General features: G+C 41.2%; 1 protein-coding gene across 7 annotated transcripts in view; it reads left to right on the top strand.

The window, feature by feature from the left end:
- Window positions 1–12,274, top strand: part of LOC140188639 (MORN repeat-containing protein 1-like) — a 243,000-nt gene that overhangs the window by 73,274 nt on the left and 157,452 nt on the right. The gene's annotated exons all lie outside the window — the stretch shown is intronic.

Here is a 12,274-nt window from a genome sequence, read left to right as displayed (position 1 = left end):
TTCCTCACCAACATAGCATGCCAACCACGCTTGGCAGACCAACAGAAAATACAACAAGCGACAAAACAACAACCAAACAAGACCTAATCCGCCCCCCCCCCACACCCATACACGCGTGCACATGCACAGCCCTCTGACCCCAGGGCAGACCGTCTTTGGCATCCAACTTCCCAGTGGATTTGCAGACTGGGGTCTCTGGCCATCAGTCTTGACTTTTGAATTCAGATCAATCTTAAGATTGTAGTCCTTTGTATTGACCCAGGACTTGTCAATGATGACAATGAGAACTCTGGATGATTTGCATACCTGATGATATGTCTACACATAATAAAAGGCAGGACCAAGAACCTGGAATATTTATGTCATATTTTTCCCTTCCCTAACTCAAAAGATTGAATTACCAATCAGGTCACTAAATTTGGCCATAACTGAGAACCAATATCTGAACATAAAATACAGATGGTTTATGGATCTCTCTTTGTCTGTATGCGTCATTTTATAAATTGTCTTATTTATTAACCTGCTTTGCCCACGCTGAATCATAGACCATTTTTCCCCTTGGCAGTAAACTTAGAAGTACTGTACCTGTTCATCCTTTGTTTGTATTCTACAAATATGGACTATATAAAGATGTCATTCACTCAACCATGAAAACAAGGGTAGATTTTTTGTCCATTATCTGTGACCAAGTGAAAAATTAAGACCTTTGAAATACTATACTGAACACCACTTAATTATATTCTCTCCTGACATCCCTCACCTTTTGAACTTTCCTTCCTTCCTTCCATCTCCCTGTATTTTACCTATTTTCAGATTTAGCATCATGTTATTTGCTTCCTCGCATTTTCTCCTAGGCTTTTTTCACTCATCACAGTGTCCTGTATCACAACCTTAGTGGTTCACCTATGATTTCAAGCTTAATTATTAACAGTAATGCAAAACTTTTCATGGACATTAGCCACCCTGAAAAATTCTGATAAAAATGATTAGGCCAGCTTGACTTTGCAGAATTCTACAGGTTACCATTAATGGAGGGCAGGCTGACCCAGAGAGAAACAGGTTGACTCAAGCAATGAGGGAAGTCAAATTGAAGAAACCCTGGGTAAAAACTAATTCTACTTGGTTTGGACTCAAAGTTGCTTTACTTATATAATTTTATTTTTACTTTGCCCACATGGGTATCTCATGTCTGTTTCTTCCACTTTTGTGCAAGTGGAATTAAACTAATTGGAATGATTTGAGCTGGTTGCCCAACTATCATTAATTTCAAATCCTCATTGCTTCATTTTAGGGACATGTGGGACTATGTACTTTGGTAGGAAGAATAAAGTGTAAACAGTTTCCTAAATGTTGAGAGAATTCAGAAATTAGAGGTGCAAGGGGATGAGAATCCCAGTTCAGGATTCCTTTAGGGTTGACTTCAGCTTGAGTCAGTAGTAAAGAAGGCAAATGCAATACAGTATTAGCATTCATTTTGAGAGGATTTGAACATAAGAGCTAGGGTGTACTGCTGAAGTTTCATGAGGCATTGGTTGAACTGCATTTGGAATACTGAGAGCAATTTTGGGCCCCATATGTAAGGAAAGATATGTTAGTCCTGGTAAGGACAGAGGACATTTACAAAATGATCCCAGGAATGAAAGGCTTGAGATATCAGGAGCATTTGATGTCTGTAGGCTTGTACTTGGAGTCCAGAAGGATAAAGAGGGATCTCATTGAAATATGCCAAATACTGATAACCTGGTTAGAATAGACATAGAGAGATGTTTCCTTAAATAGGACAGACTAGGAACCAAGGGCCAGCACCAAAATAAAGGGATAAAATGAGGAATTCCTTCAGCCAAAGGATGGTGAATCTGTAGGATTTGTTGCCTCAGAGGACAGGACGCCCAGTTATTGGGTGTATTTAAGGCAGAAGATTGATAGGTTCTTGTTTGGTAAGTGGGTTAAAGGTTACATGAAGCTGGGAGAATGAGATTGAAAAAAATCAGCCATAATCAAATGACGAAGCAGGCACAAAGAGCTAAATGGTGCAATTCTGTCCCTATTTCTTCTGATCTTTTTTTCCCACCACCCTTTCACAGAGGAAGTATTTTAAAGAATTTCATGTTGGCTCTTTCTGAAAATAGAGTTTCTGCAGGCCTGAACTGCCAGTGGAAGGACCTCATTGACGATCAGCCAAGGGCTCACCAGGTTGGGTCAAGAGTTGTGCTAATAATAAGATTGTTATACACAGCCTCTGTATGGATGGCACAGACTTTGAGTTGAAAAATTTTTATTCTCACTTTGAGCCAATATTTTTAAAACTAATTTTGTCCCAAAACAAACTCTTAATGCATAGGCACTGCCATTAGTAAACAATTGGTGTTGTGGTCCTATAATGTGAAATGAGAGTGGCATTGCCTGGTGTAATATCAAGCAGTAAAGACCAAAATGATGCAAGTTTGGTTCTTGATCTCTCTTCTCCCTATAGCTTTGCATGAAGAGCAGCTGTATGAGTAAGGCACCTGAGATATTCAAAAAGTACATTTATTATCAAAGAAGGTATAAATTATCCAACCTTGAGATTTATCTGCTTACAGGCAGCCATGAAGCAAGAAACCAAAAAGAACCCAATTAAAAAAAAGACCAACCCCAATGCGCAGAGAAAGAGGAAAAAAAACACATATCATGCAAACGATAGAAGCAAGCATCAACAACAGCATTCTGAACCAAACTGAGTCCTTAGATCCAAATCCCTGGAGCAGCCCAGAGTAAGCCCAAAGCCTTGGTAGCAGTACATAATATTAACAGAGTAAATCGCCACAAAGCACACAGACACAAGGCACAGAATCCAGGTGCAGGGTCACAGCCTCAGTGTCACAGAGACAGAAGTGAACATTGTGGGAGAGTGAGCGAAATCAGCCTGACTCTCGACTCCTTGCCTTTCCAGTCTATTTGGGCCAGTGTTTAAGTTGTCTAAACGGCGGATCGTACCTCACATTAGGACCCAGGCTCTGCCGTGCCAAATCACTCTACAAGATGCTGCCCAGTTATTTGTTTGGGGTGTAGATTTCGCTGCCAAAGAAGCAGCTCTTGACCTCTCCAAATCAGCTTGGCACTTAAAGTGATTCCATCCTCCCACTCTGGTTAGTTGGACAGGCATCGAAACTCCTCAGCCTCGATATCTCCTCTCCAAATCGTTCACACCAACTCAATCTGCAGCGATTTTGCAGCACACCAGCATGGGTCATCTCTCAAATTCACTTTGCCTTTGCTCGCGTCTTCATTGTTTGCAGTGATAGTTTACCAGAATTTACTTTTAAAAATGTTATTAGTAATGTTTTTGGTCAAATTTCTTGCCCTCAAACTACCAGTAAGCTGTCGCACGTTTTCGGTAGCACCATCTTAAACCATAGTTTAATAAGCTCGCATCCCAAGGAATGTGCATCAGCCTTGGTTGGTGCCTTCAGGAAAGTTGTGCCAAACCATAGTTCTTGAAAAAGTTAGGGCAAATTAGAATTGCAGTTCAATATGTGGCACATGATCAGCAATCAGTGATCACCTCCCATTTTCTCCCAAGATTCTGCAACAATCATTTTAAGTTTAGCTCATTGAATTTCATGAAGACGTAAATCTCACAATTAGTTATCAGAAATCTGTGAGGAAGCTGCAACTTTAAAAGGCTTTCCAAAGGATCTTCCACAACATTCTAATTGTTCTAGATTTGAAGTGAATAAATAGACAACTTTTTAAAAAAATTATTCAGCAACTTGACCAGACAAAATAGATAGTACTATTATATATTGCGGCCTTAATGCTCCTCCAGTATTGATTTGTGCACTTATGGAACTGCACTTGATGTATTAACCACGCTGAAGAGCACCAGAAATAGAAGTGGAAGCGCATGTGAATAATGCATTCGGATGGGAGACCCATCTCTCTGAGACACAGCAAGCATGCATTGTAAACAGAGCATCTCTTTATGAGCCTGTAGAAAGCAGCTGCACTTATAAAGGAAAATAAAATCACACTATTGTGAACTATCCTGGGAGAGCTTGCAATGTAAAACATTGTTCACAGGCACTGGGAAAAATAATAATCGTGTCAGCCAGTTCCACGCAGAATTTATGTTCAAAGTACGAGTTCTTCGTATTGCAGTTAATTTCTCAGTACTTGGACTGCTCTTTATTTTGTAAATTCCTCAGTGGCTAAGAAATCCTTTGAGAATTGCAATGAGATTTTGTATTTTTCCAGCAAGTTTATTTCTTCCTGTGTACTACTTTTTTTATCCTGTTTTAGTTGTCCTGCTTGCTAAGGACAGGCTAAAAGTCATTCCCTATTGTTGAGCGACCAGCTCTATAGGCTCTGTATGCAGCCTGTACTGGCTATAATTCAGTGTTAAGTTTCTCATTTGTCTCAACAAGGTTAAGAGCTCAAATTCCATATCCAAGACTCGAGCACAATTCCAGGCTGACTCTCTGATATTTTCAGTGGGAGTGCTGTACTTTCAAAGTGGGTGGGACATTAAATCGAGGCTTTACCTGCCTTCTCAGGGGGATGTGAGGAAGTTTCCAAGTTCAAATTTATTATAATTCAACTATACACGTGTATACCACCAAACGAAACAATGTTCCTCCGTACCAAAGTGCATGACACAGTACATATAACTCACACACATAACACATAGAGTAATATTAGCACTAGAAAATCTGCAGATGCCAGAAATCCAGGGCAAAACAAATAATAAAGTGCATTTATGACACAAGGTTAAAAGTAAGTAGTATACTTACACTCACCTTATTCTCAGGAAGTGGTGATGCTTTCTTGACCAAAGAGGTGGTGTTGAGGGACCAGGTGAGATTGCCCATTATGTTCACACACAGAAACTTGATGCTCCTGACTCTCTCTACGAAAGAACTGTGTATGTGCAGTGAGGAGTGGTCAGCCTACACTGTCCTAAGTCCATAGTCATCTCTTTGGTCTTGTACACAGTAAGACTCAAGTTGTTGTGCTTTCACACCATTCTACCAGCCACTCCACTTCCTCTCTGCACACCATCTTGTCATCGTTGATGAGGCCAATCACTGTTGTGTCAACAGTGAACTTGATGATTCGGCTTCAACTGGATCCAGCAGACAGTTATGCATCAGTGGCGGGCTGAGCACAGCCCAGGGGAGCGCTAGTACTTGTATGATCCTTCTTCCTGCTGTCCTTTATCCTGGAGTCAGTTACTAAAACAATATCCTAATGTTGTTTTTGGGACCCTGCTGTGCACAATTAACAACTAATTTCCCACAATATATTAGCTGCAATGTTTCACAACAGATTTTCTAAAGCTTTGTTGGATTCTGAGGTCATAAAATGTCCTATATAAATTTAAGTATTTTACTTTATTTTTTTCCTGAAGCATTTCTATCGCTTGGAGCCACATGGAGCAAAAGACAGCTGATTTGAATTCTGGTCTGGACTGATGTGGAGGCTCTTAATTAGGGTGGTCATTGTGCTTGACTGCAACAGACTTTATTGCTGAATAACTGGATGCTACTCACCGCCTAGATTCAGTCAGAATGGTCACTCAGGAGGGAATATTAGAGGGTTGGCAGTGATAGTGGGCTGCTTTGGAGGAGGAGAGAAATTAGACTCTGCCCCTCAGTGACAGCATTTCAGGAGGAAAGATCTAGGACCTCATAGCTATTTACATCTGTACCACTGGCAGGTTCTTTCACAAGAGCCTATGTCCTTAATAACTTCTGTTTTGGACGATTAACATATTTCAGGATCTTTGAATCTGGTCTGAATTTTGTTTGTATGTTTGGCCTCAATGAACTGGAAGACCATAATCTGTGCAGATTAGTGATAATATCTCCTCGTTGCTGATGGTCAACACTGGTGCACCTCAGGGGTGTGTGCTTAGCCCACTGCTCTACTCCCTCTATATCCATGACTATGTGGCTAGGTATAGCTCAAGTACCATCTATAAATTTGCTGATGATACAACCATAATTGGTAGAATCTCAGATGGAGATGAGAGTGCGTACAGGATCAAGATATACCAGCTAGTTGATTGGTCTTGCAGCAACAACCTTGCACAATCTCAGTAAGATGAAAGAGTTGATTGTGGACTTCAGGAAGGGTAAGACAGAGGAACACGACCAATCCTCAGAATAGAGAGTGGGCAATATCAAGTTCCTGGGTGTCAAGATCTCTGAGGATCTAACCTGGTTCCAACATATACATAGCTGGTCCCAGCTACAAAGAAGGCAAGATGATGGCTATATTTCATTAGGAGTTTGAAGAGATTCAGATTGTCATCTAAAACACTTGAAAACTCCTTTAGCTGTACTGTGGAGTGCATTCTGACAGGCTGCATTACTGTCTGGTATTGCAGTGCATGGGGTGGATGCTATTGCACAGGACTGAAAGAAGCTAGAGGGAGTTGTAAAATTAGTCACCTCCATTTAGGATACTAGCCTCTACAGTATCCAAGTCATCTTCAAGGAATAGTGCCCCAGAAAATTGACGTCCATTATTAAGGACCTCCATCACCCAGGGCACACCCCTTTCTCATTGTTCACCGTCAGAATGGAGGTACAAAAGCCTGAAATCACACTCAGTGATTCAGGGACAGCTTCTTACCCTCTGCTGTACGATTCCTAAATGGACATTGAACCCTTGAACACTGTTAGATGCAGACCACTTTATTTACCACGGGAATTCACCACTGTCCTTATGGTCAGTGTCTACATTCCCCCCAGCTCTAATGCTAAGGAGGCACTCTGTGAACTGTATGGGGCTATTAGCGAACTGCAGAACGCACACCCTGATGGACTGTTTATTGTCGCCGGAGTTTTTCTTTTTCTTTATTAATCTTTTTATTGATTTAAAAGGAGCATAAATACAATGAAGAGGAGAATTATCTGAAATATATATATCAGTAGCAATATAAACCAAGATTAAGATAGACATTGTCAAAATCATAGATATTGTTGACCTAGTATAAAATATATAATAAAAAAATGAAAATAGCAATTCTTCTCTTATCAGTTTATGAAGAGAAAAGAAAAAACATTGGGTTTTAAAAGAAAAGGAAAAAAAAAATCCACTACACTATAGAAAAAAAATTTTTTTTAAACCAAAAAAAAAGGGACTGGGCAGTCCATTTTGAGGTTACAACCAAAAAAAAAGGAAGACTTTCTGATCAAATCTAAAACTTCAGGGATAAAAATTGAAAGAGTAATAAATCAAATTAAATGAAAATATTGGATAAAAGGTCGCCAGATTTGCTCAAACTTAAAGGATGTATCAAATGTCCGACTTCTTATTTTCTCTAAGCTTAAACAGGACATAACGGAAGAAGCCAATAAAAGACCGTAGGTTGATTAGAATCCTTCCACTTCAATAAAATGGCTCTCCTAGCCAGTAAGGTGGAAAAGGTTATCATACGTTGAGTGGAAACAGGAATATTTCCTGCTTCCGATGGGATAATCCCAAAAATTGCTGTAAGCAAAAGAGATTTTTGGAATTAATAAAAATAGATACCCCTCTTATTTTATTTACTGATAAAGAATGAAATAAGGGTCCCTTCCAAAATTTAAAAAAGCGATTTTCATCCTGTCCACGGATGTGAGTCTCCTGCGCAAAAATAATATCTGCATGAAGTTTTTTTAATTTCTTGAATATCTTTCTGCGCTTAATAGGTTGGTTCATACCATTTAAATTCCAAGATATTATATTGATTTTATTAAGATCCATATTTAAAATTCAATTTTAAAATTTTATAAAGTAATCTAATGCGCGGGCGCAGCCTAAATCGGAAGAAAGGGTGAAGCTTGACTCGATCAGAGAGAAAAGCAAGATGATTGACAAAGAAAGACCCCTCAGGACTGCCCAGTTGAAAAAAGATTAACCTAACAGACCCACCCACCTCCCCTAGAAACCGTCCAATAGGCAAGCGGCATGCTAATCTAGTAACCTTTAACCCCAGTCTCCAGCTAGCAGCTCCTACTTACAAGGTAAAAATTTACCACGACCAAAAAGACATAACAAAGAATACATTAAGTAAACAGATTCCAAATATTTTCATATTATGTCTAACAGTAAAGACCGAATTAACGACGGCCATCTTAAATCTATTTAATATTCGCAGCCATGTATTCAAAAAAAAGGATAAATCCAATCAACTAATATATACGACAACTAATATTCAAGACTTACAAATCAAAGAAAAAATACGTAAGTATATATGTGTTAAGTTCAGAACTACATTAACTGTTAAAGCAAACAACAACAGATCTAAGTGAGTTAACCAAGTCTGTGTCTGAACATTGATAAAACGACGAGCGGACTTTCATCAACAGTGTTACAAGCCACTCCCAGCTAAGGATCAACTTTTCAAATTGCTTACGAAGTGGACTTAAACTCTTTTATAAATTTCCAACCATCTTCTGGAGAGTCAATCTGTTTTGGACGAGCATTGGGTGAAGTAATCATCAGACGAGCCGGGTAACACAGCGACGGGCGACAGTTAATTTTAAAAAGGTTCTGCCATCACTTCCCAGTCACCAAAGTTTTTAACCACATGAACCTTAAGTCAGTGCTCCCCAGATTCCATCAGAACGTGGACTTTACAACGAGAGGGGAGAACGCATTGGACTTTGTTTACACAAACGTTCCTGACGCGTACCGGGCGGATCCTTGCCCCCACCTCGGTTACTCAGACCACACCTCTGTTGTGCTAATCCCAGCGTACAGGCCGCTCGTCAGGTGCTCCAGACTAGTTCAGAAGCAGGTGAAAACCGGGCCAGCAGGAGCCATCTCTGCTCTTCAAGACTGCTTTGACCACACTAACTGGTACATGTTCAGGGAGGCTGCAACCGATGCCGACTCTACCAACTTAGAGGAGTACACGGCATCAGTGACTAGCTACATCAGCAAGTGCATCGATGACATCATTATGGCCGAGACCATCACTACATGTGCTAACCAGAAGCCGCAGATGACCGCGGAGGTGTGTGCACTGCTGAGGACCCGTGACTCCGCCTTCAGAGCAGGTGACAAGGCAGCCCTAACAACAGCGAGGGCCAAACTGTCCCAGGCCTCTAGGGGTGCAAAGCATACACACGCCCAGCGAATCCACAGCCACTTCCAGGTCAGTGGCGACACGCGGCGCATATGGAAGGGCATTCAGGACATCACCAACTACAAGACAACACCACCTGCCTGTACTGGTGATGCCTCCTTCCCAGATGCGTTGAGCAACCTCTACGCTTGTTTTGAGGCAGAAAATGATATGGCGGCGAGGAAGACCACCCCTCCTCCAAATGACCAGGTGCTGTGTCTTACCGTGGCCAACGAGAGGAGAACCCTGTGCAGGGTCAACCCACGGATGGCTGCTGGACCAGACAATATTCCTGGCAGAGTGCTTAGAGGATGTGCAGACCAGCTAGCAGAGATTCTCACTGACATCTTCAACATCTCCCTGAGCAACACCATCATTCCTACATGCTTCAAGGCTGCCACCATCAACCCCATGCCGAAGAAGTCTTCAGTGTCCTGCCTCAACGACTACCATCCTGTTGCATTCACATCCATCATCATGAAGTGTTTCGAGAAGCTCATCATGAGACACATCATGACCCTGCTGCCCTCCTCACTGGACCCCCTGCAGTTCACGTACTGTCCCAACCGTTCAACAGACGACGCCATTGCCATCACCCTCCACCTGGACAAAAAAGAGACGTATGTTTGAATGCTGTTCATAGACTTCAGTTCAGCATTCAACACAATCATTCCTCAGAAGCTGATTGGAAAGCTAAGTTAACTGGGCCTAAACACCTCCTTCAAAACTGGATCCTAGACTTCCTGACTGGGAGACCTCAGTCAGTCCGGATTGGAAGGAGCATCTCCAACACCATCACACTGAGCACGGGGGCCCCCCAGGGCTGTTCACACTGCTGACCCACGACTGTGCAGCAGCACACAGCTCGAACCACATCATCAAGTTTGCCGATGACGCGACCGTGGTGGGTCTCATCAGCAAGAACGATGAGTCAGCATACAGAGAGGAGGTGCAGCAGCTAACGGATTAGTGCAGAGCCAACAACCTGTCTCTGAATGTGAACAAAACAAAAGAGATGGTTGTTGACTTCAGGAGGACACGGAGCGACCACTCTCCACTGAACATCGACGACTCCTCTGTAGAGATCATTAACAGCACCAAATTTCTTGGTGTTCGGCTGGCGGAAAATCTCACCTGGTCCCTCAACACCAGCTCCATAGCAAAGAAAGCCCAGCAGCATCCCTACTTTCTGCGAAGGCTAAGAAAAATCCATCTCCCACCTCCTGTCCTCACCACATTCTACAGAGGTTGTACTGAGAGCATCCTGAGCAGCTGCATCACTGCCTGGTTCGGAATTTGCACCATCTCGGATCGCAAGACCCTGCAGTGGATAGTGAAGTCAGCTGAGGAGATCATCGAGGTCTCTCTTCCCGCCATTACAGACATTTACACCACACGCTGCATCCGTAAAACAACAGCATTATGAAGGACCCCACACACCCCTCATACAAACTCTTCTCCCTCCTGCCATCTGGCAAAAGGCACTGAAGTATTCGGGCTGTCACGACCAGACTAAGTAACAGTTTCTTCCCCCAAGCCATCAGACTCCTCAATACCCAGAGCCTGGACTGACACCAACCTACTGCCCTCTACTGTACCTATTGTCTTGTTTATTATTTATTGTGATGCCTGCACTGTTTTGTGCACTTTATGCAGTCCTGGGTATGTCTGTAGACTAGTGTAGTTTTTGTGTTGTTTTACGTAGTTCAGTGTACTTTTTGTATTGTTTCATGGAGCAGCACAGTCCTGAAAAATGCTGTCTTGTTTTTACTATGTTCTGTACCAGCAGTTATGGTCGAAATGACAATAAAAAGTCACTTGACTTGACTACCTCACTTTTTTTTTAATATGTATTATTTCTGTTCTTGCTCAATTTTTAATCTATTCAATGTACATATATACTTACTGTAATTGATTTACTTGGTTATTTATTTATTTTTCTATATTATCATGTATTGCACTGAACTTCTGCTGCTAAGTTAACAAATTTCATGACACATGCTGGTGATAATAAACCTGATTCTGGTTCTGAAATATGAAGAATTTCAAATGGCTTTTGATGAACGCTGCTCTGCTGATGAGGAGAGTTTAAACAAAATTACACACGATAAGAGTTTAAGCAAGAAAACTGAAGGCAGTACTTCTGTCTCCAGACAGCAGAAGCTCACAGACAGTGGCCACTGACACCCTCACAAGGAGACAAGAGATGCTGACTGTGTCACCAGTCTGCCATAACATACCTTATCGATCTTTTATGCTGGCACAAAGCTGTACTTGGATCTATAACGTAAGGCTGATTCATAAATATTTTATGTAAGTTAAAATAATGGAGCTCTTTAAATGGTGATGTGACTGTTTCAGGAGCCAACACAGTCAAGGGAGCTGCAAGCAATTCCTGCCACGGTGACAACAAGGTTACGCAGCACAATAGCTTCGATGCAAATGGCTCACTGCTTTGCTCAGTGGATAACACACTGATCTAAATATTGGTAGATAGCTGAAGTACTATTCCTAAACCCTGAGCACATAATCTAGACTGACAATCCAGTGCAATATTGACAGCATCTACATTGGAAGGGGGAGATGTTGAGTTGAATCTTATTCTGTCTTCTCAGATGAATAGTGAAGATCAAGAGGTGTTAATCAGTGAAATATTGGTATTTTTTTCAACGTACTAGCTATTTATCTATTGTGGATAAAATGACTCTCAGGTTGTCACACAAAAAAACAGTCGCTGCACTTGAAAATAATGTAGCACATGCACGGTGTGTTAAGCTGGTTTTGAGAAATTATTATATTGAACACTATTTCAAAGTTCAAAGTAAATTTATTATTACATATATTTCACTATATACCTCCCTGATATTCATTTTCTTGTGGGTATTCACAGTAAATACAAAGAAACACAAAAAAAATCAATGAAAAATTGTATATAACAAGATGGACAAACAACCGATGTGCAAAAGGCTGTATAAGTGCTAAAAGAGAAAAAAAATAATAATTATTATAAATAAACAAGCAATAAATATCAAGAACATAAGATGAAGAATCCTTGTAAGTGAGTCCATAGGTTGTGGGAACAGTTCAGTGTTGCGCTCCAGTTCAGAAGACAAAGGTACAAGGCTTTGTGTCCAATAAACAAAGAAAAGCAGGATGTCAAACTTGGACTTCAAC

The sequence above is a fragment of the Mobula birostris genome, chromosome 27 (assembly GCF_030028105.1).
Source record: "Mobula birostris isolate sMobBir1 chromosome 27, sMobBir1.hap1, whole genome shotgun sequence".
NCBI lineage: Eukaryota > Metazoa > Chordata > Chondrichthyes > Myliobatiformes > Myliobatidae > Mobula > Mobula birostris.
This window is presented reverse-complemented; position numbering and strand designations above follow the sequence as displayed.